We start from the raw sequence: 23,532 nt of genomic DNA on the forward strand, positions 1-23,532 counted from the left end.
CTGCTCTTGAAGGGTTTAAAGTTTAAGTTGTCTTTGCCCTCTATGAAAAAGGGGAACTAGCTTTGATTGATTATGGCTCTGGGTTTGTTTTTCCAGAAGACTTAAAAGAAAAGGGATTTGTACCTACAGACAAAATGTTTTTTTAAAAGCAGACAGGAAATGGAAGTTTTCTTCCAGGCAAGAAAATATTTCCTCCTGCTGGGGAGGGCTGGGGTGGGGGGGGAGGAGAAGTGAAAAGCAGCAATGCCCTAAGGGAGAAACTGTGAGAAACTTCTAGGTGGGTGGTCCCATGGGCCACTTTGCTGGGACTCCTGCACTCCAAGTAAGGCAAATGAAGCCATGAAAGATACCCTGAGGGGTTAACAAATGGGGAGGGAGGGAGCCTTCATCCCTGGTACCACTTCATTCTTGCAAGCATGGCCCTGCAAGCATGGGCAATCTATGCCCAGACACATTGTTTCCTGTCCCTTTCATTGGTGTGTCATCACCTAGCACCTCTCCAGAGGCTTCGAACCGGGGCTGATGCTCCTCTGTGCCCCTATGCTTCGAGACCACACTCTGATAGGGCAGCCGCCCTCTCAGCACCTCATGCTGCCCACACACAACAGCAGCAAAGTTTGATTGGAGCAACTCCAGAGCCTCTGAGTGAGGACAGAGATTAATGATGCCTCCTCTATACAGCTGATTTAGGAATTTATTTTGGTCCCTTGTAAATAAGCATATTTGTTTAATAAACCTTCTCGGGCAGCGCTTTGTAAAAGCTGGAAACTTCTTTGCTATATTTCCCTCACAGGAAACATTTGAACAATTATTCTCAGTGATCCCCTAAATATAACACTGCAATATTGAATACCCTGAGTCCCAGAAAGAACGAATCACTGATTTTGCCTTTAGAAAAAAAAAAATTATTTTTAATAACAAACACAGCTTCTGCCTTCAACCTCCTAAGTTCTCTCTGTTCAATCAGCAAGAAACCCTAACTGTGGGAAGTGGATCTCCTGAACTGTTAGATTATAAATCAGTGTCACTATTTTGATGATTTCCAAGAGAGATGACTAAGGGAAACTGCATCCAGCTAAAGGAGAAGACAGAACTGACTGCCTGAGTTATTTCAGACACAACCTCTCACAGCCCTGACATAGTTTCCTCTGAGCAATTCCTAATGGAAAGGCAGCATTGGACCCTCCTCTTCAGGGGTTACCCAGAAACAGAGTTACACTTGTCCAACCCTCTAACTTGGGTAGAGGTATCTTTCAGATAATATCACAGACTCTGCCATGTATTCTCATCTCCTTTAGGAATACATTTCCTGCTCCCTTGGAAATGACATATAATTAGCATTGTCACTGAACTCAGAAGAGCTGGCAAGTACTTCTACTTACCCATTCCATGTCTCCACTGTCCACCTATACCATCCACTATATATCCATACACATACATAGACACCATGATGCCTTCATAAAAACCATGACAAAAGTTAGGATTTTCTGAGTTTCTGATAAATCCAGAGTTAAAAGTTCCATAAAGGTTTCCTTGATTTGAATTATTTGCATCTTGCAAACATGTTAAAAAAATCACTGTGTATGCAAAAGGTTTGCTATGCTTTAGAGTTTGATACATATAATGCAGGTATTACAAATTTCCTTTAAATCTCAAGGTGAGCTTTTCCAAATGTCCTAAGTCTTGCCACCACAACCTTTCCATTTTCTGTAAAGAACACGATGCAGTCTTCCTGGCTCTGCCACAATGACTGGCTGATACATAAAACCGACAGATAGCTGTAGGCAATTGACTAAAGATATGTTCCTCCCCCAATTTATTGATTCCACTGCAATATAGCTGCATTTATCTTACTTTCTGGAAATTGCTTTTGCTAAGGTTACTCATGACCCAGCAGAGTTGACCCAATGAAAATATTTTGGTTCTCATTTTACTTGCTGTCTCTCTTATACTCTTTTCTTCTTCTCATTTGACATACTCTCTCCCTAACAAGATTGTGACTTCCTGATCTGATTTTCAGTTCCAATAGCTTACTAAATGTCTCTATTTGGGGGTCCCGCAGGCATCTCCAACTCAACAAGGTCTAACCATATTTGAATATTTTTGGCCTCTTTCTTTATAAAATTCCTCTTCTTGAATTCCCTATCTTCCTTGGTGATTAATACTCTCCACATGTCCCTTAGAGGGATGAGAATGGCTGCGAAAGGGGAGAAGGAGCCCCAGGCTAAACAGGAGCCTGGAAGAGAAGTTTATTGGGCCCAAGGTAGACACCTAGGTTCGGGGTGTGTGCACAGCTAATAGCCAAGTTGAAGTGAGCTCTGGACCAAAGAGAGTATGATTGGATGCCAAAACCAGAGGGACCCAAAGCCAGAAGTCCGAGTGCCACAGAGAATGAAAGCCAGACTGGAAATCTGAGGAAACTGCTTGAAAAAGGCACAGTAGACTGAGAAAGGCCATTATGTACTAGAATAGTGAGCAGGTAGGAAAAGGACAGTCAGTGGTTTACAAAATACTTTACATTTTTATTTCTTTGAAGCAACAGTTCTGTTGCTCTGTTCCATCCAAGTTTAGGAAAGTCCAAATGGAGATGGGAACAACTACAACCCCCAAAATGACATTGATATTTCAACCATAGTTGTACCTCCTGTCGTAGTGTTGTTATTTTCTACTCTCTCCCACCTCTGCCTGTGACCTCTAGGCCAAAACAAACGTTTGCCTTCAGTAGGCTCTTGCTACTCACCAATAATGCTTATTTGCCCAAAAAGCAACCAAAAAGGAATAGAAAGGAGAGTTGATGTACTATTACTTGGAGGGCTGAGACCAATTCATTTTGCCCTGGGATCATTACATTTATCACTCAGGTTTTTAAAAATTCTTAATTTAAAACTGCAAGTGTCCGGCACCGAAGTCAATCACCACAGAATAAGACAGAATTTTCTTTTATCTTTCTTTTATTTTTTTAAGCATTTTCTTAAAGGCATATTCTTGAGAGGGAGAGACAGAGCATGAGCTGGGGAGGAGCAGAGAAAGACAAGAGAGGGACACAGAATCTAAAGCAGGTTCCAGGCTCTGAACTGTCAGCACAGAGCCTGACGTGGGGCTTGAACTCACAAGCCGTGAGACCATGCCCTGAGCCGAAGTTGGATGCTCAACCGACTGAGCCACCCAGGCGCCCCTTCTTTTATCTTTCAATTGAATCTTTTTAAAAAATCAATCAATCAATCAATCAACTAATTTATTTTGAGAAAGGGAGAGAAAGTAGGGGAGGGGAAGGGAGGGAGGGAGGGAGGGAGGGAGGGAGGGAGGGAGGGAGGGAGAAAGAGAGAATCCTAAACAGGCTCCTTGTTGTTAACATGGAGCCCTATGTGGGGCTCAATATCACAAACTGTGAGATCATGACCTGAGCCAAAATCAAGAGTCAGACACAAAATCACTGAGCCACCCAGGTGTCCCTTTCAATTAAGTCTTAAAATTGTCAACTTTGTTCAGAGGCAAACTTCTTGGCAATTCAGTTCATTTTAGAACATGACTGGCTATGACTACAGAATACAGTATTTGCAAATTGGGGTTTTAACAAACAGGGCAAAAAACAAACATCAAATGAAGCACCAGTTTCAAAGGCCAAATAAAAATTATCTAAAAAATAATGGCCAATATTTTCTTTGATGGATGTTTAGGAAGGCACACCCAGTCTCACAGTTCTACTCCATTTCATAAACTACAATTATTTATGGTTTATAGTGTGCTTACAAGGGCAGTGATCTTTAGAAGAATTTGCCATTATGTTGCCTAGATTATTTAAATTGCAGGAGTGTGGGACAACTCTAGGTAATGGGCAATTCTGACTGGATTTTTTCTTGTTTTTAGAGGGAAATTGGGCTGCTAAGCAAATGTTTAATGTTCAATTGTATTTCCCTCATATGCCAAATACACCTTAAAATTATTTTTGCTTCTCTTTTTTAAAAATGTATATATTACAGAGCCAATGAAAAGTAAAACCAACAGCAAAATGAAACACACACAGTAACAGCACTGCCCTGATATAACAATTGTTATGTGTGTGTGCTCTCTTCCATTGTTTCTTCAAACATATATGTTTTACACAGCAATAATATACAATTCCATTGAGTAGATATATCATAGCTTATTAAGCCATTCTCTTGTTTTACATTTAGATTCTTTCTGATCTTCCATTGTAAACATTGCCTTTTTAAAATGCTTAGTGGATAGGGCTGCCTGGCTGCCTCAGTCAGGAGAGCATGCAACTCTTGATCTTGCAGTCATGAGTTCAATCAAGTCTTGTGATGGGCATAGAGATTACTTAAAAAAAAAAAAGAGTCTGTAAAAGGCTTGATGGATATAGAATACGATCACCATTATTTTTGCAAGGTGGAGAAAGGTGTCACCCTTACATATCCTAAATAAATATAAGCCCAAATTCACCTAAGAACCATTTTTGGATGCATATATTGTTCTCCTCTGGCCTCCAATGTGGTCAAATACATGTTTCCACCACTGACTGTCATTAAACCTGAAATAGCTCTGCTCCAAAAGACCTAGGGTCCTTTGTGTTAAGTGTTACACGCAAAAAATGGCTAACGCCTGCAACTGTAACATAATACATCCTCATTTGTCCCTCTAATTGCTCGATAAAAGGGTAGATCATATAAACTGAATTGTTTATCTCAGTGTACCTCTGTGGTGACAAGCCTGGATTTTGAAGTCAAGCTGACCTAGGGTTCAAGCTCTAATTCTGCTCCTTAAAGCTGTGGACAGGGCAGCCACGTTGTTCAAGTCCAGAAACACAGTCACATTACAATCTATATGAATGGCACCCCCTAGAGTAGAACAGTGTAGCCACCTCCCTATACCTCAGTGGGAATGCACTCAAAGAGTTATATGAGGTAGCTGGCCAGGCTTTGGTAAATTACTTAATCTCTGAGCCTAAGCTTCTAAATTTGTAAGACTGGAGAGTGATAATGTTGTCTAATTTATCAAGCTTTGTGCAGATCACAGGGGAGAATATTGTAGGAAAGTCTTCAGCATAGTGCCTGAATGTAGTAAGATGGTAACTCAACACGGTAACTCTTATTACAATTTTCCCCAACGTGTATACTTTTCAAAAAAGAACTTAGAAAAATTGAGGGTTTTTTAAAAATCCTTTCCCACTGTATGGTTAGCTTCTGCTCTTGGTTACCACATCAGTCCACTCAGAATGGAAGAATAGCATGAAAAAGAATTGAATAGAATAACCATCTGCTCATATTCTCATTCCTGAGCCTGAAGGCTTATCTAATTTTATGTTAAACCAAAGTTTAAGAAATTATCCTGAAGTTAACTGGTTGCAAACCAAAGCCTCTTGAGAAATCAGCCATAGGAATCTCTTTTTGCTTGGATGGGATTCAATGAGGCCACAAGCTACAATGGGGACTCCTTAGCTAAGTTGAGGGAACAGGAGTAGTTAAGGACTAAGGACTGGGTAGAGCTGGAAGACATGCAGGGATGGCCAAGTTCAGAATGCTGTCAGAGGAGTCTTAAAGACAGTCATATTCAGGAATAGTCAGAGCAAAAGAGTGTGAGTACCATCATACAAGTCTATATAAAAACCATTCATAAATCTAATAAACACTATTGAATGCCACTATGTACTAATTTTTGGAAATAAAGATGGAAATGGACATGAGAGATAATAACATTACTTATTCTCATTCTACTTTTGTTTGCATACTGGGAATGGGATGGGAATAGACTGAATCTGAGTAAAGAGAATAGAATAGACATGACACTGAAGTTCGAGTTCAATCTCAGTTCATACAGCCACTCAGATCGTTCCTAAGGCAGTTCTAGATTTCTAAGACTGTCTACCTTAATTCCTCTAGTGGCTTGCAAATTAGACGGAAGGAGAACCACTGAGGTCAACGGGCATGTCTTCCTGTGCTGTCTCTTACTCCAACCCTAAAGGGATTGGGAACAGACCCAACTATTTAAGGATTTGACTGAGGAACTGGGGTGATAAGGAACATGCAAAAGAGCTGTCTAATTGGATACAGCTTAACCTATGCTGGACTCCCTCAAGGAACTAGTCTATAATGAATCAATTGGACTTTTGGACTTGCAAATCCAGAGAAGAATGTTCAAGAAGGGGAAAAAGGAATCTGGAAGTGGACAATATGCTGCAAATTAAGAAATTTTTTGGACCTGAACTATTATTCACAGGATGACAGTTTAATCACGCTGATTCCTCAGCATAAAATATAGCTTTGTCAGATAGATTTTAACCATAATTTACTTTAACCACCCTACTGCAGTTCTAAGACAGACGACAGCCAACTCTGTCAGAGAGAACTCAATTTGTCCTTTACAGTGTCACAATGTTCTTGTCTCAGGTGAGAAGTCCCGATAACTATGCACAAATTTCTTCATAAATTACTTCTCTGTTAGATGCTGTGTATTTACCACTTCATGTGTTTCTTTTTAGGTTTAAGTTTGTAAGACATGACTCATATTATATTTCTAGAAGGCCAAAGCAAAGTAAATGTGCTTCAATATAGTAACATTCAAGGATGCAATTAATCTTGCAAGCTTCATTTAAAGAAGGTAAAAAGTAGGACAATAATTCACTCTAAAGTCACTTGTGTAGGCCCTGGAAGTCATTTTTTTAGCTATAAAAAGGGCTGTTTTCTGGAAGAAATAAAAGTATATACATGATACCTATAATAATAATGCAATATGTTCAGTTCTCCTATGGAGACCTTTATCTATCTGTGACATTCTTGCTTCTCAGCCAGGCTGAATGTTCTCCCAAGTGAGTTAACATTTCTACACAATGAGGGAGAAGAGATGTGGTGTGAACAAGAAAGCATAATAGGCAGCTGCAGAGGAGGGTCTACATTCCATGAGAGGAGGAAGAAAACAGGGGGATGGTTAAAGATTTCAGGTTTTAGGGGCCCATTCAGAGCTAGTTCTAGATATAGGTAGTTAAGGAGGTTAAGGATTGTTTAGTTAGGGATTGTTTGGTTATAAGAGACAGAAACTCACTCTAGTGAGCTTAAGAAAAAGGTGCGTGTGTGTGTGTGTGTGCGTGTGTGTGTGTTGTGTGTGTATTTAAATACTTAAGAGCAAGAAGTATGGTCCGGTCTCACAAAAGAAAGAACCACCTCTGGAAAAGATCTTTGTCTCTCCAGGACCATATCTTTGCTGTCAATGTTTCTACTTAGTTTTACTCTCTACAGACTGGCTTTCCATGTTTTGACATCCACAGGCCAAACATGGCCACAGTCCTCAGCTTTGCATCACTGCTTCTTCTAAGGTTGTCACAGACTCACAAGAGCCCCTGAGTCCCAAATCCAAATTCTTAGAAGAGAGATTCTAATTGACTCAGCTTGGTTCAGGCATCCATTGGGCTAGTTGCCCACTTAGTGAAGGTTATGGGGGCAGATTCTTTAAGGAGTATTGGGGTGGGAGAAATAATTGGCAGAGGAAATGATTTAAGAAACACAATAGCAGGGCACCTGGATGGCTCAGTCAGTTAAGTGTCTGATCCTTGATTTCGGTTCAGGTCACATTCTCATGGTTGGTGAGACTGAGCCCTACATCGAGCTCTATGCTAGAAACACAAAGCCTTCTTGGGATTCCCTCTCTCTCTTTCCCTCTCTTTGCCCTTGCCTCATGAGCGCTCTCTCTCTCTCTCTCTCAAAATAAATAAACATGTTTTTAAAAAAGAAACATAATGGCAATTCTTTAGCAAAATTTCTTTTCCCCTATTATTTAATTATGATCCCTCTTTTAGCTCCCTGAAACAGACTAGAAAGTATTATTAAAACATACATGCATCACTTCACAGGGGTAAATACATTAATCCACTAGCATCCATTTTAAGATCCTATCACAAAAGAATCAGGTTAATCAGTCAATAACCCAATCAGCCTACAAAGTCTCTAAAGGGAAAATGTTAAGGACAAATAAAACGTGATTGCAGTTAAGGAGAAAGAGAAAAATGGTTAGGGTGGAGGAGTTACCTAGATAACATGTAACAGATGGAGTTTACTGGGTGCCCACAAGCCTAACCAGTTTCAACTCTTTACAGAGCCAAACTCCTTCTCACCCCAGTGCCTTTGCACATGGACACATTCATCTCTTCTTTACCTTCCTAACTCCTACTCTCTCTACAGCATTGTTGGGGGTTGAATTATATCCCCCCCCAAAATATGTTGAAGTCTTAACCCCAGGTGCTTGTGACGGTGTTATTTGGAAATAGGGTATTTGCAGATGTAATCAAATTAAGATGAGGTCATATGGGATTAGGGGTGGGTCCTAAACCAAACAAATGGTTTCTTTACAAGGAGACAGAGATTTGGAGACACATACAGGGAAGAAAGCTGTGTGACAATAAAGGGCATGTGACAATGGAAGCAGTGATGTGGCTATACATCCTGCTATCCACCAAGGATTGCCAGTAGTCACCACAGGTGAGATGACGCAAAGAAGGATTCCTTTCTAGAGACTTCAGTGAGAAAAGATCACTTGCCAACACCTTGATTTTGAACTTCTAACTTCCAGCAATCTAAAAAACTATATTTTTGTGATTTTAAGCCATCTAGTTTGTGGTACTTTGTTATTGCAGTCACACACACACACACACAAAACAAATACAAATGCTATACTCAGGGATTGCCACCCCTGGTTTTGCTTCCCAGATAATATTTGTACAGTTTGAATGTCTGTGTCCCCCTACAATCCATATGTTGAAATATTGACTGCTTAGGTAATGAATGGTATTAGGAGGTGGGGACTTGGGGAGGTGATTAGATCATTCATGACAATGAGCCCTCATGGCTGGAATTGGTGCCCTTAAGAGACCCCAGAAAGATCTCTTGCCCCTTCTACCACGTGAGGACACAGAGAGAAGACTGCTGTCTAGGAACCAGGAAGCAGGCTCTCACCAGACGCTGAATCTGCCAGCACTTTGATCTTAGACTTCTCAGCCTCCAGAACTGTGAGAAAGAGATTTCTGTTGTTTATAAGCCACCCAGTTTATGGTATTTTGTTATAGCTGTCTAGACTAAGGCAATATTCAAGGACTGTGCTAACAACCTTTCTCTGTACCAGCATACAGAGCTTCCCACTGCTGTATAGCCACCTCTCGCTCTCATAGTACAGGTGACGCTGTTCTATAACTATACTTGTCTGTCTCTGGATTGTAAATATTTTGAGGTACCAGAAACTGTCCGTATTTTTTATACCTCTCATGAAATAGAGATTATTTCCATTTTTAGTAAATCTACAATGTTCTTGTGTGAAAATATTTACATTTCAAATATTTAAGACAAGCAAGTATGGAACAAAATAAACTCACATTCTTTAGTTTTACCCCATACGTTAAAATATGCTACAGAAGGGGGTGCCTGGGTGGCTCAGCTGGTTAAGGTTCCAGCTTTGACTCAGGTCATGCTCTCACAGTTGGTGGGTTCAAGCCTGGCATCAGGCTCTGTGCTGACAGCTCAGAGCCAGGAGCCTGCTTTGGATTCTGTGTCTCCCTCTCTCTCTCTGCCCCTCCACCACTCACGCTTTGTCTCTTTCCGTCTCTCAAAAATAAATAAATGTTAAAAAAATTTTTTAAAATATGCTACAGAAGAAATTGGGAAGCCAAATAATTAAATAACTGAATGTACCAACTTCTATTTGGTTGCCCCCCAGCCTCAGTAAAATAAGAAAAAGTTCTTTGAATTTAAAAACTACACCTTTTTGAGGAAAAAAGAGGCCTCCGGTTGGTTTTTTGAATTTAACTCTCCACAGAATCCCTTTCCATTCAAATAAAGTAATTGTAATTCATGAATTCTGAAATGTGGTACAAATGCAGATGAAGATAAATAGCACATGAGCCATTCGAGGCAGACAGATTCACGGGGGAACTTAGAAGCTGTCGTCAGGAGAGTTAATGGAAAGTCCACTAATCCTAATTTCAGACAGGATAAATGGGAGTGTGTGCTTCCCATCAAATTCACTTTCACCTTAGGTCTGCTCCTCTAGAGAGGATGGGGCGGTGGTTCCATTTACCACCCCACCTCAAGTATGCATGAGCAGCCACGATGTCATTTTTGCAATGTCTGCTATAAATTTGGACCTGTTTTTATTTTTTTAAATGAAGAAGTAGCTATGAGACACTCCGTATTGTGTAGGGATTTAGTTCTCTCTAGTGTGAGTAATCACTACTTAATGTTAGACTGTTCTTCAGATAAGTGGCACAAATGGTCTGCTGAGTGGCACATAGTTCAGGGGGTGCTGAGCAAACAGTTTCATCAGCACATTAAATGACATCATTACACATTCTATCATGCATGTCACTACGGTAGTTGGGTCGACAGAGTCTATTTTTATCTACTTTTTTCTTTTATTCAAAAGAGCTTTTTGAATAAAAAAGCTCTTTTTTTTTTTATTCAAAAGAGCTTCAATTTCTAGATCAAGATTCTAAGCATAGTCTCTGAGAATCATTCTTCCATTATATTTGTTACACTCACTTAACCAAGCTTCTGAAACTTCTTTCTCATATCCAGTTCCTTGTGTAGTAGACATTGAGGGTCCTTTCCCAATTGCCATTCCATTTTGATGAGTATCCTAATCCAGGTCAAAGATTGGTTTAGGAATGGGTGTGTAACAAAATTCTGTCCAATGAGATGTGAGAGAAGTTTAGTGGGGGTGTGTGTGCATATCCTAGGAAATATGTGCTTGCTCCTCACAGAGAGACAGAAGACATAGTTCCTCTTTTGCATCTGGTTTGGTCTGAATGTAAAGCCTGGGATTTTTGCAGCCATCTTGCCACTTGAGGAAGAAAGCCTCACCAAGATGGCAGAGTAGAGAAATGAAGGAATTTGGGCCTTTAACGACATGTTTGAGCCAATAAGCCAAAGAACTTTGAGGTCTCCTCCACTTGGAAACTTTCCATTAATATTAAGTAACAAATCTCCTCATTATTTAAGCCAGGTTTTATGTGAATTGCATCTGAAGGCATTCAAACTTCCATACTCTGCTTAAATTCCATTAAAGAGATGACAGGCCAATGACTAAGCTGCAAATCAATAGCTGAGTCACTACCTATAGTGGGCATGTCTTTTTCTGCCTAAACCTTCTTTGATATACCTTCCTTTCCAATTCCTATTCCATGTAGCTTCAGGGGCTAATCCAAATCTCCACCTACACAGGGGTTTGTGAACCGGGATCTGGCCATTGGAGTTACCCCAGCAACCTGGCTATAGTGACAGCTTCCAGGATGCGCTCATGACCAGTGAGCAGCATCACTAACAATCTGACTTCAGCTGTTGGAAAAGGGGGATCTTCTTCTGCCAGAATTGCCAATATGTGAGGTTATAATCTTAGTACCATTTTTGTCTTCTCATGGGAGGAGCATGAATGAGAATGGAGCATGGAGGGGAAAGTAACTAAGAAAGATGAAGAAAGAGAAGGAGTGTACATACCATAAAGTACTTGCTTTGGTCCGGGCAGGCTGCTATCACAAATATCGTAGATACAGTGGCTTAAGAAACAAAAATTTGCTTCTCACAGTTCTGGAGGTTGGGAAGTCAAAGACCAAGACACTAGAAATTCAGCAGCTAATGAGGGTCCACTTCCTGGTGCACAGTCACTGTCTTGAATGGTAGCAGGAGCAAGAGAGCTTTCTGGGGTACTAATCTTTTATAAAGCACTAATCCCATTTATGGGGGCCCTGTCCTCATGACCTGATCGCCCTCAAATGGCCCTACCTTATAACACCATCACACCAGTACAGGATTTCAACATATGAATTTTAGGAGACACAAACATCAAACCATAGCAACACTGACTCAAACTGTGCCAGAAGCTCAGCTCTACACTTGGATTTTTCAGCAACGTAGACCCAAAAGGTTGCTTTGGCTTAAATCGGCTTGGGTTTGTTTCTTTACTTGTAATCAAAACTGATCCCAATGAATACAAAATTATATCATTAGCTACCATTTTCTGAACACCAATTACGTTCCAGGCATATTATATCATTATCTCTAGGCTCACAGTGACTTTGCAATGTATTACTTTACAAACGAAACAGCTGAATCTGAGAGGGTTTGAGTGATACGCCCACTTCACACACTATTGACAAGCGGAGCAGAGAAACAGACTCCGAAAAGACAGGGTGCTTTCCCTTATATCACCTCTCCTCAGTAGCATTAGTAACATCCACACTGCATTTCAGAGAGCCATACTTCTTTTTAAAATTTGTTTTTCAAATACTAATTTATCCTTTTAATATAAGACAGAAATGGATTCAAATTTCTATTACTACTTTTTCCTTCATTTCCCAGAGGGAAATTACACAGAGAAAGCTACCTGGTGGAACACTTGCAATTTCTTAGCTCCTTTGTTCTTGTTTCCTTCTCCTGGAATTTTCTGCTGTTTCTACATGATCGAACCCCTTGCATCCTTGATGATACAGCTCAAATGTTACCCCTTTCACACAGTCTTCTCCAACACCTTGAGATCAAACCCATCTCTTCTTTGAACTCTCCTTCCACTCCATTTGTACCTTTCCAAAGACAATCTCCTTTTAACTCTGAATAAAGTTATTTGGATGGGAGCCTTTTATCCCTTAATAGCATGTAAGCTCCTTAAGTAATAGGTATTTGGTCCAACTTGGCATCCTTATAATACTTAGCATGGGAGGATTCTATAAATGCTGATTGAGTCAATGGATGAATGAAAGGAATTTACAGAGCCACCTGTGTCTAAACTGTTTTGGCAGAAAGGATGATTTGCTGTTACTTTTCTAACATCTGTTCCTCTGTAATTACACAATTCGAACTCATAATATATGTGCCCATTTTTAATGCACTCTTATAGATTAGTCCAGTCATGTATTTTCAATTCTAAGTTACCTTTAAAAATTCATGTTAAATAAATGCAGCTAGATTCCAAAGGGTGGGAGTGTGAACTTCATTTGTCCAAATATAATCCCTAGAAGACAATTTTCATGTCAAATGTGTCATGTGATGAAGTAAACTTAAAATTCCATGCAATACTGTATTTAAATATTTTAATATCAAAATTACTTATGATTAGTGTGTTGAGAAATTTAAAAAAATTATTGCAAAGTCTCAAGTAAGCCGTGGTGCACATTATCTCATGTATACTACAGATATATATTTTAGGGAGCCATATTTGACTTACTTTTCTTAAAACTTTTAAGGGAGAGTTACTTTGTAAAATTGTGTAAAAATAGGTAAATCCTTGTATTGGTTTCTCAGTTTAGCTCAATTTCAGATCCTTTAAGAGGAAAAAAAAATCTCTAGTTCCTGAAAAGGAGAAATAATATCCTAATTCACAACAGTCATAGGCCAGAACTCAAAGTTCTAGTTTCTCTTTCCCACACTTAACTAGCTATGCAGAAACGGTCTAGTTGTTTCAGGCCCCCAGGTCTCACATGCCTCCGAAATCCTCAACTCCATTGTCCCACAGTCTACGTCAAGCTTCCTTTAAGGGCAGCAGTGACAATAGCAGTCTTTGCTTTTGGAGTTCATTATCTCATTGGGCACTACCATTTCCTAAAGAAAAGTAGTTACCACATTTTATAGTCTTATTTGATGTACAATGTTCAGCTCTCATTGCCTCTGAATACTTGCATATCTGAACATCTCCAGAAGCAGAGTGATTTTTCATATATTTTCTTTACCAATATTATTATTGCAGAGAATTTAACATTTATAATTGAATATTTTAAAAGTCACATTTTGTGCCATGATTATTTGCACACCCACAGATTGTGCAATATTACAGTGTTTTATAAGTTGACTATTATGTCATTAAATCTTATGATCTAGTAGCCTTGAGATCAATGGTTCACAACTTACTCTTTCTTTTATAGCTGTAGCTGATGGTTCTATTGTCTATCAATTTATCTATAGGACTAAAGTTTCTGACACAAATCCCTAGTTACCGATTGCAACCCACATAGATACAGATAGACAGAGACACACATCTACACCAACACGGCCACATCTACCAAATATGTGCGAACACTGAAAATGCTTTGCATGACAGAACAGTCTCACCACCTGCAATAAATGGGGACACCATTACCTACGAAGAAAAAGGAGAAATGCACAACAATGTTCTAAAGAAGCCGCATTTTAAAAATAATGCTTGAAATGCTTAAGGACAAAAAGTTTCTTGGCATTTGTAGAAGATATTGAAGGGTAAAGCATTATGATAAACTTGATCTTAGGTGATCTGCCCTTCAAAACTGTTCAATCCTCATACTGTCAAAGAAGCATTTTTCTCTCTGTGTCCTTTGCTCTTTTATTTTGTGTATAATAATCATGAAATCATTGCATTACACTAAAATAATTTTAAATCATCATGGTCATTTATACTTTTCTGCCTTATATATAAGTAATGTACTAAGGCTTATTTCATATTTATCTATGAAGTACAGCCCCTCTCCTTTGGAAAAGATACAGATGCAATCATGATTTGATGTTAATACGTTTCAGTAGACTATGCAAATTTTACAATATAATTATCTCATTATGTTTATATATAATCAAGACAAAAAATTATACTAAGACTATTCAAAGAACTTAATTTTTATAATTAAGTGATTGCTATTATTTTTATGCTCTTATGTATTACCAAAGCACTTTTTTTTTATTAAAAAAATTTTTTTTAATGTTTATTTCTGAGAGAGAGGGAGGGAGAGACAGAGGACAAGCAGGGGAGGGGCAGAGAGAGAGAGGGAGGGAGACACAGAATTTGAAACAGGTTCCAGGCTCTGAGCTGTCAACACAGAGCCCAACGTGGGCTTGAACTCACAGCTATGAGGTCATGACCTGAGCTGAAGTGGGATACTCAACCAACTGAGCCACCCAGGCACCCCCCAAAGCACTTGTAATGTTTATCCTTATTATGACACTTATCAAGCAGTATTTTTTTAAGGTCTCCTCACTGGACTAGAACTAGTTCCTAGGCAAGGGCTTCATAGTATTTATTCATTCTAATCTCTGTGTATTATCTGAGAAAGATAGATAGGGGATAGATACATACATACATAGATATGGATTCTGCCCTGTGGCTTTAATCCTCCAAAATCAAACAAATGATAATCAAGCTTGCTATCTTTTGATAATCACAGTTAAGTAATGTCTTAAATAGATAAAGCAAAAACCAGAAAATATTTAGGGATAAAGTTAACAAAAATTTTTAAATACTAAAATGGATTCTTCAAGGATTGATTTAAATTCACATAATGTGTTTACAGTAAGTGTTTACAGAGCAGCTAAACTGAGGAGGTAAACAAGCAAAAAGGATAAAGGAGGAAAAAAAGTATTCTTTAATGACTGTTGAAACTCATTAATCTAAATTGAAGACTATGGAAAGCAAATGTGAAGACACTATCACCATTCTGAGTTGGGCTCAAAATCATTGAAAGCCAGATAATGTAACTAGAAGTTACCATCAACACTATAAAATATGAAAATGTGAATGGTAAACTTGGGACACTAGAACTGAAAGACAATTTCAGAAAACCTTAATAATCTGCCATAAATATAGATGTTGTCCCTTTCTGTGTCAATTGTGACAATATTGTCAATATCTTGGAAGTGAAGAGATGAAATTTTGGCATTTGAGGGTATGGAAAGAAACAGACTCCATATAAAGGGTAGAGACCATTTCTTTTTCCCTATAAATTCACTGTCCTTACAATAATTGGGTATGTCTAGCCCTCCTTTCAAGCCCTCTGCCTACATGTGGTACTCTTGTTAGTGTTTGGGAGTGGACCACAAAGGGATACCAACACCTTATACCTGAAGCTCTGCAGACTGGATTCTTCCTACCAGCATATTACTCTCTTTCTAGGTAGAAACTATGGGTCCAAAGTGAAATGCAACTAGTTTCTAACTACCTCTTGTCTTGAGTGTGGTTGTATTACTCATCTGAAATATATAGTAAGATCATTTGTTTCTGTTTCTATTCTAGTTGGGGTCACTCTCGTCTATGGATTTTCTTCTTTCTTGCTTTTAGTATGTGAAATATTAACATGGTTCTAAATGTTTGATTTATATAAAAAGGTCTTTTTAAAGCCTTATCCTTACCCCCATTCCCTCTACCCTATTCCCACCCCTCTATCCCCGTGTATCTTTTTTGCACAACATGTAGCATATTTTATCACACAAAAAGTAGCACATTATACTCTTTGGTACTTTGATTCTTTCATTCAACAATATGTTCTAGAAATCGCTCCACACCATTTCATAGATATTTCCCTTTTTCTTTTTTTTATATAGCTGTATGGCTACATAGTACTCAACTTTGGGGGTGCATCAAGGTTATTTAAACATTCTCCTATTCATGAACATTTTGGTTGTTTCAAATATTTTGCAATTACAATGTTGCAATGTGTTTTGTGTATTGTGGGAGGCTTATTCTAAGAGTAAAGTCCTAGAAATGGGATTGCTGGGTCAAAAGGTAAATTTATGTGTATTTCTGTTATATATTTCCACATTTTCTTCCAAAAGGATTGTATCATTTGTATTTCTACCAGAAATATATGCACGTACCTTTTTTTTCACAATCACACCAACCAAATGTGTTACCATACTTTTTAGTTTTCTAATAGGTCATAGATGATATCTTTGTATGATTTTTTAATTTACTTTTTTTTCTAAGTATAAGACTGAATATCTTTTCCTATGTTTAAGAGCCATATATATTGCTAACTAACTATATTTTTTACGCATTTTTCTACCAAGTTTCAAGTGTCTCTTCAGACAAAATTCATAGAAATGAGATTTCTGACTCAAAAGATGCATGAATATGTAGTTGTGTTAGATATTGCCAAAATCTCTTCTAAATGGCTATAGTAGTTTGCATTCCCATCAGCCATGGGTGAGAGTACCTGTGTTTCTATAGCCTTGCCAACAGAATGTGCTGCCATATACATTTTAGTATTTGCCAGTGCTATGGTCTGAATAATTGTGTCTCCTGGCCACCAGTAAATCCATATATCAGAATCCTAATGTCCAATGTGATGGTATTAGGAAGTGAAGCCTTTGGGGTGATTAGATCACAAGGGCCAAGCTTCATGAATGGGATTAGTGCCCTTATCAAGGAGGCCTGAGAGGGGCACTTGGCTGGCTCAGGTGATAGAGACTTTTGATTTCAAGTTCATGAGTTCAAGCCCCAAGTTGTGCATGGAGCTTACTTAAAAAACAATCTTAAGGAGGCCTAAGAAAACCCCTTTTCCCTTTCTACCATATGAGGTTACAGGAAGAAGACGGCCATCAAAAAGGAAGCTGGGTCTCACCAGACACTGAGTCTGCTGGCATCATGATCTTAGATTTCCTAGCCTCCAGAACTGTTAGAAATAAACTTCTATTGTTTATAAGCTACCCAGTCTATGGTATTTTGTTATGGAGCCCTAATGGACTAAGACAGTCAGTCTGACAGGTGAGAAGGGTATTGTGCCCTCTGCAGATGGGCAAATTGATGGCCAGCTTCCACTCTAGAACATAGTGAAAGTGCATTATGCTAAACTCCCTTCACTGCCTGAAGTATCTCCCCAAGAGGCTCTTGTGTTCTCTCCTGCCAGCAAACCTCAGGCAGGAATATTCCAGCCCAACAGACAGGATCTTATCATCCTGAACCTCAAAAGGTAGGTGGTCATAGTCTCCCTATTTCTCCCAAGGAGTTGCCATCTTTGCAAAATTCCTTAACCCTTACTCACCTCTAAGTTCATAAATCAAGAAGTACCAAAAGGGGAAGATTTTATGAACTATGCAAGTTCCTGATATACCCTTGTGCCAGGGAAATGAGTTGTCTTTCACTGACAAAAGTCAGAGGTGCAATCTCCTGACTCTCTTGAGCAAAGATATATGTCCACCAGGACAGAGAAACAGCAACCAACATTAAATTGATAGCTTCTCAAAGTTCCAATTTACTGATGATTCCACTGGCCCAAAAGGTGCCATATCTAGGAATGCTTTTCCATCATCAAGTGCCTCCTGGTTAAGTCTTACCCTCCAAGAAGCTTGATGGACAGCTCTGGGGAATAGGATGTCTAATTATGAAACCACTAGCTAATGTCACAGGAAGTGACAGAACTTCTGAGGAAGTTCTAATAGCCACTGCCAACATCCTTAACACAAGAACTCTTCTAATGTAGAAATTTGCCAATTGGCACAGACACTGAACTTTCCCCCAACACCACACCAAGGTTCTCAGGCCTCAGATGTTAACTGTCTTCAGTGAAGGAGCAGGGCAGTCTCTTTGTTCCCTACCAGGAGTGGCATCTGCCCTTGGTTCTCCCTTATCCTACTCAGCCAGCTCTGGATACCCGGCAGCTCTGTGGGATATGACCTATTTTAACCCCCTATGCCCTGATGTAGCATTCACCACACTCAAAAGATGCTGAGGGATCAGAATAGTGCTAAGGTACTTCTATAAATAGACAATCCCAAAGTGGACTCCCCCCACCTAGCAAGTGAATAGCTTTCCAGGAGACTTTTTAATAGATAAAATAGTGCATGAAAGAGCCAGGAAGGATGACAAGGAGAGAAGTTTACAGAAGTGCTATGATATAACACCTTCTAAATCTATCGGTGGCCAGGCAGAGTGGCAACCTGCCTGCATATTTCAATTTTGTTCTTTTTTTCATTATTTTGTTTTATTATTTATTTATTTTTAAATGTTTTTATTTATTTTTGAGAGAGAGAGAGAGACAGCAGGTAGGGGAGGGTCAGAGAGAGAGGGAGACACCGAATCTGAAGCAGGCTCCAGGTTCTGAGCTGTCAGCACAGAGCCTGATGCGGGGCTCAAACTCACAAACTGTGAGATCATGACCTGAGCCAAAGTCGGACGCTTAACCACTCAGCCACCCAGGCATCCCTGTCTATTTCAATTTTGATCAGTTGTTTATTACTTAGCAAATATACAGTTAATAAAGAGCTATAATTTTTAAATCATCCAATATTCTTGCCACCTATTAAGTTTTTGTAGTTTGACAAAAGGCATAAAACGAAAAGCAAAACTGAGAAATTTGAATTAGATATTTTGATTATTCCCATGCCTACTCTCAAATAGTTGTGTCCCATGTATATTAAATAACTATGCAAATGTAAAGTATAGCACTAACCAGCTACTTTTTTTGTATACAATCTGAATCCCACATATAATAGGTCAACTTCTCAAATAATGAAAAATCAACATTCATAAGCTAAGTATCTGGCATACAGTAAATGCTCAAATGGTTTTTGAGGAAGCTAGGATTTTATTTAAAAAATTAAGTATAATTTCATATATACCTTTTCTGTAGAGAGAATCTATTTTCATTTTCAATGGACTTTTTTCCCCAAAAAGGTTAGCAACAACCAGAGTTGGGTATGGCATGTCTTTTAATCTGTGTTAAATATTACACACATATTAAAGCACTAGTCATTTCATTATGCAATCTTTTACTTTTCCTAAATAAGTAACATGGTGTTTGCCATAATTTTAATGACTATTTAAAGCAATAAAAATGAGATATGCAGACATTAATTTAGTACACTATATCCTTGAGCATTATTATCTATTTTGCCTGACAAAAAAATTCTCATCCATTTTTAACCGTGAACAGGTTGGGTTTCCACCACCTACCCACCCACCCCTGCCCCCCTTCTTAATGGTATTTCCTTCTAAGGATATTCACTTTGGGAAAAATATAAATGCTCACAAATACAAACAAAAGAGATATTCACCTTGTTAAAAATTTCTATCAATCATTGTACTGTTTCAGAAGTACTAATCCTATTTGCCAGAAAATTCAGATCTTTTATATATCACGTCTTTATTTTAAAAAACAGGTCATTAAAGTAATGAATGAGTATGGAGATGAATTATGAGAAACTTACAGAGGTTTTTTTTTTTTTTTTAAGGAACTATGGTGGCTGCCAAGATAAAAAGAAGAAGCAAGATAAAAATCTAAAAGATGAGTAAATATTTGGCACTTGAACAGCACAAAGTCATATAAATTATTTCCACCCAGAATTATTCATTTAAATTCTAGTCCCTCCAGCAAAAAGTCATAAAGGAAGAGAAGCCATGAAGTAGCTCTTAGAACTTAATTTCAATCGACAAAGGGACTTGGTAGCAACATTGGAATGACAGAAATAGGAAAAAAAGACCATGTTATCTGGGAATTCACAAAAGAAAGGGAAAGAAGTGCTGGACATTCTGGATATGCAGACTGACTTAAAAGCTGACTTCAAAAAGTTCCAGGAATAATTAGCATATGCCCACAGCCAGAGACACAAGGGAAAAAACGACTCATGAAGATCACAGATCCTGAGCAATGAAATTCTGACCAAACATTCAAACAATTCAAATAAGAGCTGGAAGTGAAGAGGTGGACATCAAGACAAACTAGGATAGCTGTATAAGGAGCCCTCTGACAAGCTCAGGCTTTTAAAAGACATGAGTCAAGTATGAAGGAAATCAAGAAAAACAAAGGCATAGCATGAACGATAGGGAAGTCAAAGAATGAAGTGAGGAGACACTTGAGGAAAAAAAGCACTGAGGAAAATGTGGTGTTGTTTAAAGCATTTGATATATGCCGAGTGGTGCAGACCATGAATTATATGTTATTTCCTCCATTTTATAGAGGAGAAAACTAAGGTGCAAAGAAGTAAAGTAGCTTCTGTGATATCATGTGCCTTTTAAACAGTGGAACAGAGATTTCCAACCAGGGACCAACCCTTATTCTTTACTCATGTCTGCTTCCATGTGGAGGGACACCCTTTAATCCTGGCCTTTCTCCATCTCTCTTGCCTCTCCACTGTGGATATATGATTAGTAAGCTTAGAAGGAGAAATTGTTCTAGTCAGCCTCTTCCCCACACTCTCTTCTTCCTCTTCTTCTCTCCAGCTCTCAGGAAAGAGATGCCTCTCTGAGCAATACTCAGACACTCACTCTAGCCTTGATGCAACTTAGAGATGAGGGCTTGCCCCCTTGGAGAAGGTCCACAGTGGTCTAGAGCTGCCTGTGACTAACTGGGAAGGTCAGTCAAATCCTGGGGCAGTCAAACTCCAGCTCACTAGCTACCAAATATGTTTAATCCTCCCATATCAGCTCTATCAATCATATAGATGGTATTTTTATTCCCAAAGGCCTCATTTTGGGGAGGTTCTGTTTCTTCGCTTGTTCAGCATATGGACTTCTCAAAGACCTTAACAAAACCTTGCTTTGTATGATCTCAGTCCCAAGCTCCTAACCACTTAGCAATATCATTTTGCATATATTTTGTGTAAGATGGAATAAAGCTTACAGATGATGGAGAGAACTACTAGGTTATTTTGTGATACTTTTTCCAGAAAATGTAATATTTTACTAAATTAGAAATGGCAAAGTATAATTAAGAGAACATTGAAAATCAAGACAAAAAGAGGGATAGTGGGGTGCCTGGGTGGTTCAGTCAGTTAAGTGTTCAACTCTTGATTTTGGCTCAGGTCATGATCTCACGGTTTGTTGGTGAATTTGAACGCTGCTTCGTGCTCTATGCTGACAGTGTAGAACCTGTTTGGGTTTCTATCCCCCCCCCTTCCCCTCCCTCTCTCTCTCAAAAAAGAGGGATAGTAAAAGACCCTGAAAAATAATTGAATAAAGTCAATTCTTTAGACCCAGAAAACTGAAACTGTAGCCTAACTAAATAGCATAGGTTACACCTCAGAGCCACTTTTGGCATTGCTGAGAAGTCATGGAGTATGGGGAAATGTCTCCAGAAAAACTGGACATGAGCAAATGTCCCTACTTTTCAAAAGGCTAAAAAATGGCAAATTCTCAGTAGGCTTGACATCAATCCCCAGGAAACTCATAGAACAAGTTTGTGAGAGAATGATATAATGAAAAACCATAGGCAAGTTGGGTCTGCTAAAAAATGTAAGTTACTCCAAAATCATTCCATTAACATTTTTGATAAGTTTACTAATGTGTTTATCAAGAAATGTTTAAAAAAACCATAGTGTATCTTTATTTCAGCAAAGCACTGAACAGACTTTCATAATATACTTGATGCAATGGTAGAACAGGAAATGCATGGTTACCCTGTTAAATAGCTTGGTATCTGGAAGATCAATCATTGTGAATGTGAATGCCATTTGGGAGGTGAATGGGGTACTGGCCTCCTCATCTTGTTGTACCCTATTTATATATAATTTTTGCTTGTCAATTATGTCTCCATGATGCTGGGGAAAAAATAAAAAGCAAATACAACCTTTAAGTAGAATTAAAAGAAGAAAAAGCCCCAACTCATGGAAAGAAACACTCTCAATGCACTCTTCAATAATAAAACCAACCATATTTTGAGTTTTCTGTGAGATTCTAGGTACCATCTATTAGGAGAGATGATGACAAAGAGGAGCATGTTCAGAAAACAGTGAAGAAAGGGGGAAGATCCTGACAATCAGGTCCATTAGAAGAAGGCTGAGGGAGTTTGGAATTTCAGTTGGGAGACTAAACAGTGGTGTTAAACATGGAGAGTGGCCTGGAGTCATTGAACTGTGTTGGGCCTTAGATTTTTCTTGTGTAAAATGAAAGGGCTTTATGAACCCAATCTTTTTTAAAAATTCATTTAATGAGTTTTATTTTTGAGAGAGAGAGAGAGAGAGAGAGAGAGAGAGAGAGAGAGATAGTACAAGTGGGGGAGGGGTGGAAAGAGAGGGAGACACAGAATCCAAAGCAGGCTCTGTCAGCACAGAAACTGACGCAGGGTGAGAACTCATGAGTCATGAGATCATGACCTGAGCTGAAGTTGTATGCTTAACCAATTGAGCCACCCAGGTGCCCCTATGATCCAAATCTCTTAAATTGCATGCTTCATCATCTCCCCAAACATTTGAAAATTTATAGTAAAGGACAAAAGCATCTGATCCCTCTTACTGAAGAAGGCAGAATCAAAGCCAATGGGTAACTGCTACAAAGAGGTTAAATTTTTAAGAAAGCATAATAGAACTTTCTAACAATGAGATATATCCTAAAGGAATGGGGTGTTGATGGCTCATACCTAGACTGATAATGGGAATATTATGCAAGCAGTGGGTGGATGATGAAAGGAGAAGATGATGTTTATTAATATTTAATTATAATTCTTGTCATTACAATATATTAAATGTCTACTATATGTCATGCTCTGATGGGGCACTTTACATATGTTATCACATGTATGGGTGAGCTTCTGTCAGAATTGCATGGTAGAGAACTCTTTAGTGGCTGGAAAGATGGTCTACATGGGTTGTTCTCAAACTCTAGTATAGAGGAATTGGTAAAACGCAGATTGCTAGGTCCTGCTGTCAGAGTTTCTAATTCAGTAGGTCCAGAGAAGATCCTCAGGATTTGCATTGTTAACAAGTTTTCAGGTAATCCTGATGCTGCTGGTTCAGAAACCACAACTGGAAAATGACTGATCTTGAATATTTTCAACTTCACATCAATGCTAAAGACTCAAAGTTTTAATAACTACCTTAACTTTTCTCCATGAGA

This window comes from Panthera uncia, assembly GCF_023721935.1.
Source record: "Panthera uncia isolate 11264 chromosome B2 unlocalized genomic scaffold, Puncia_PCG_1.0 HiC_scaffold_24, whole genome shotgun sequence".
Taxonomy (NCBI): Eukaryota; Metazoa; Chordata; class Mammalia; order Carnivora; family Felidae; genus Panthera; species Panthera uncia.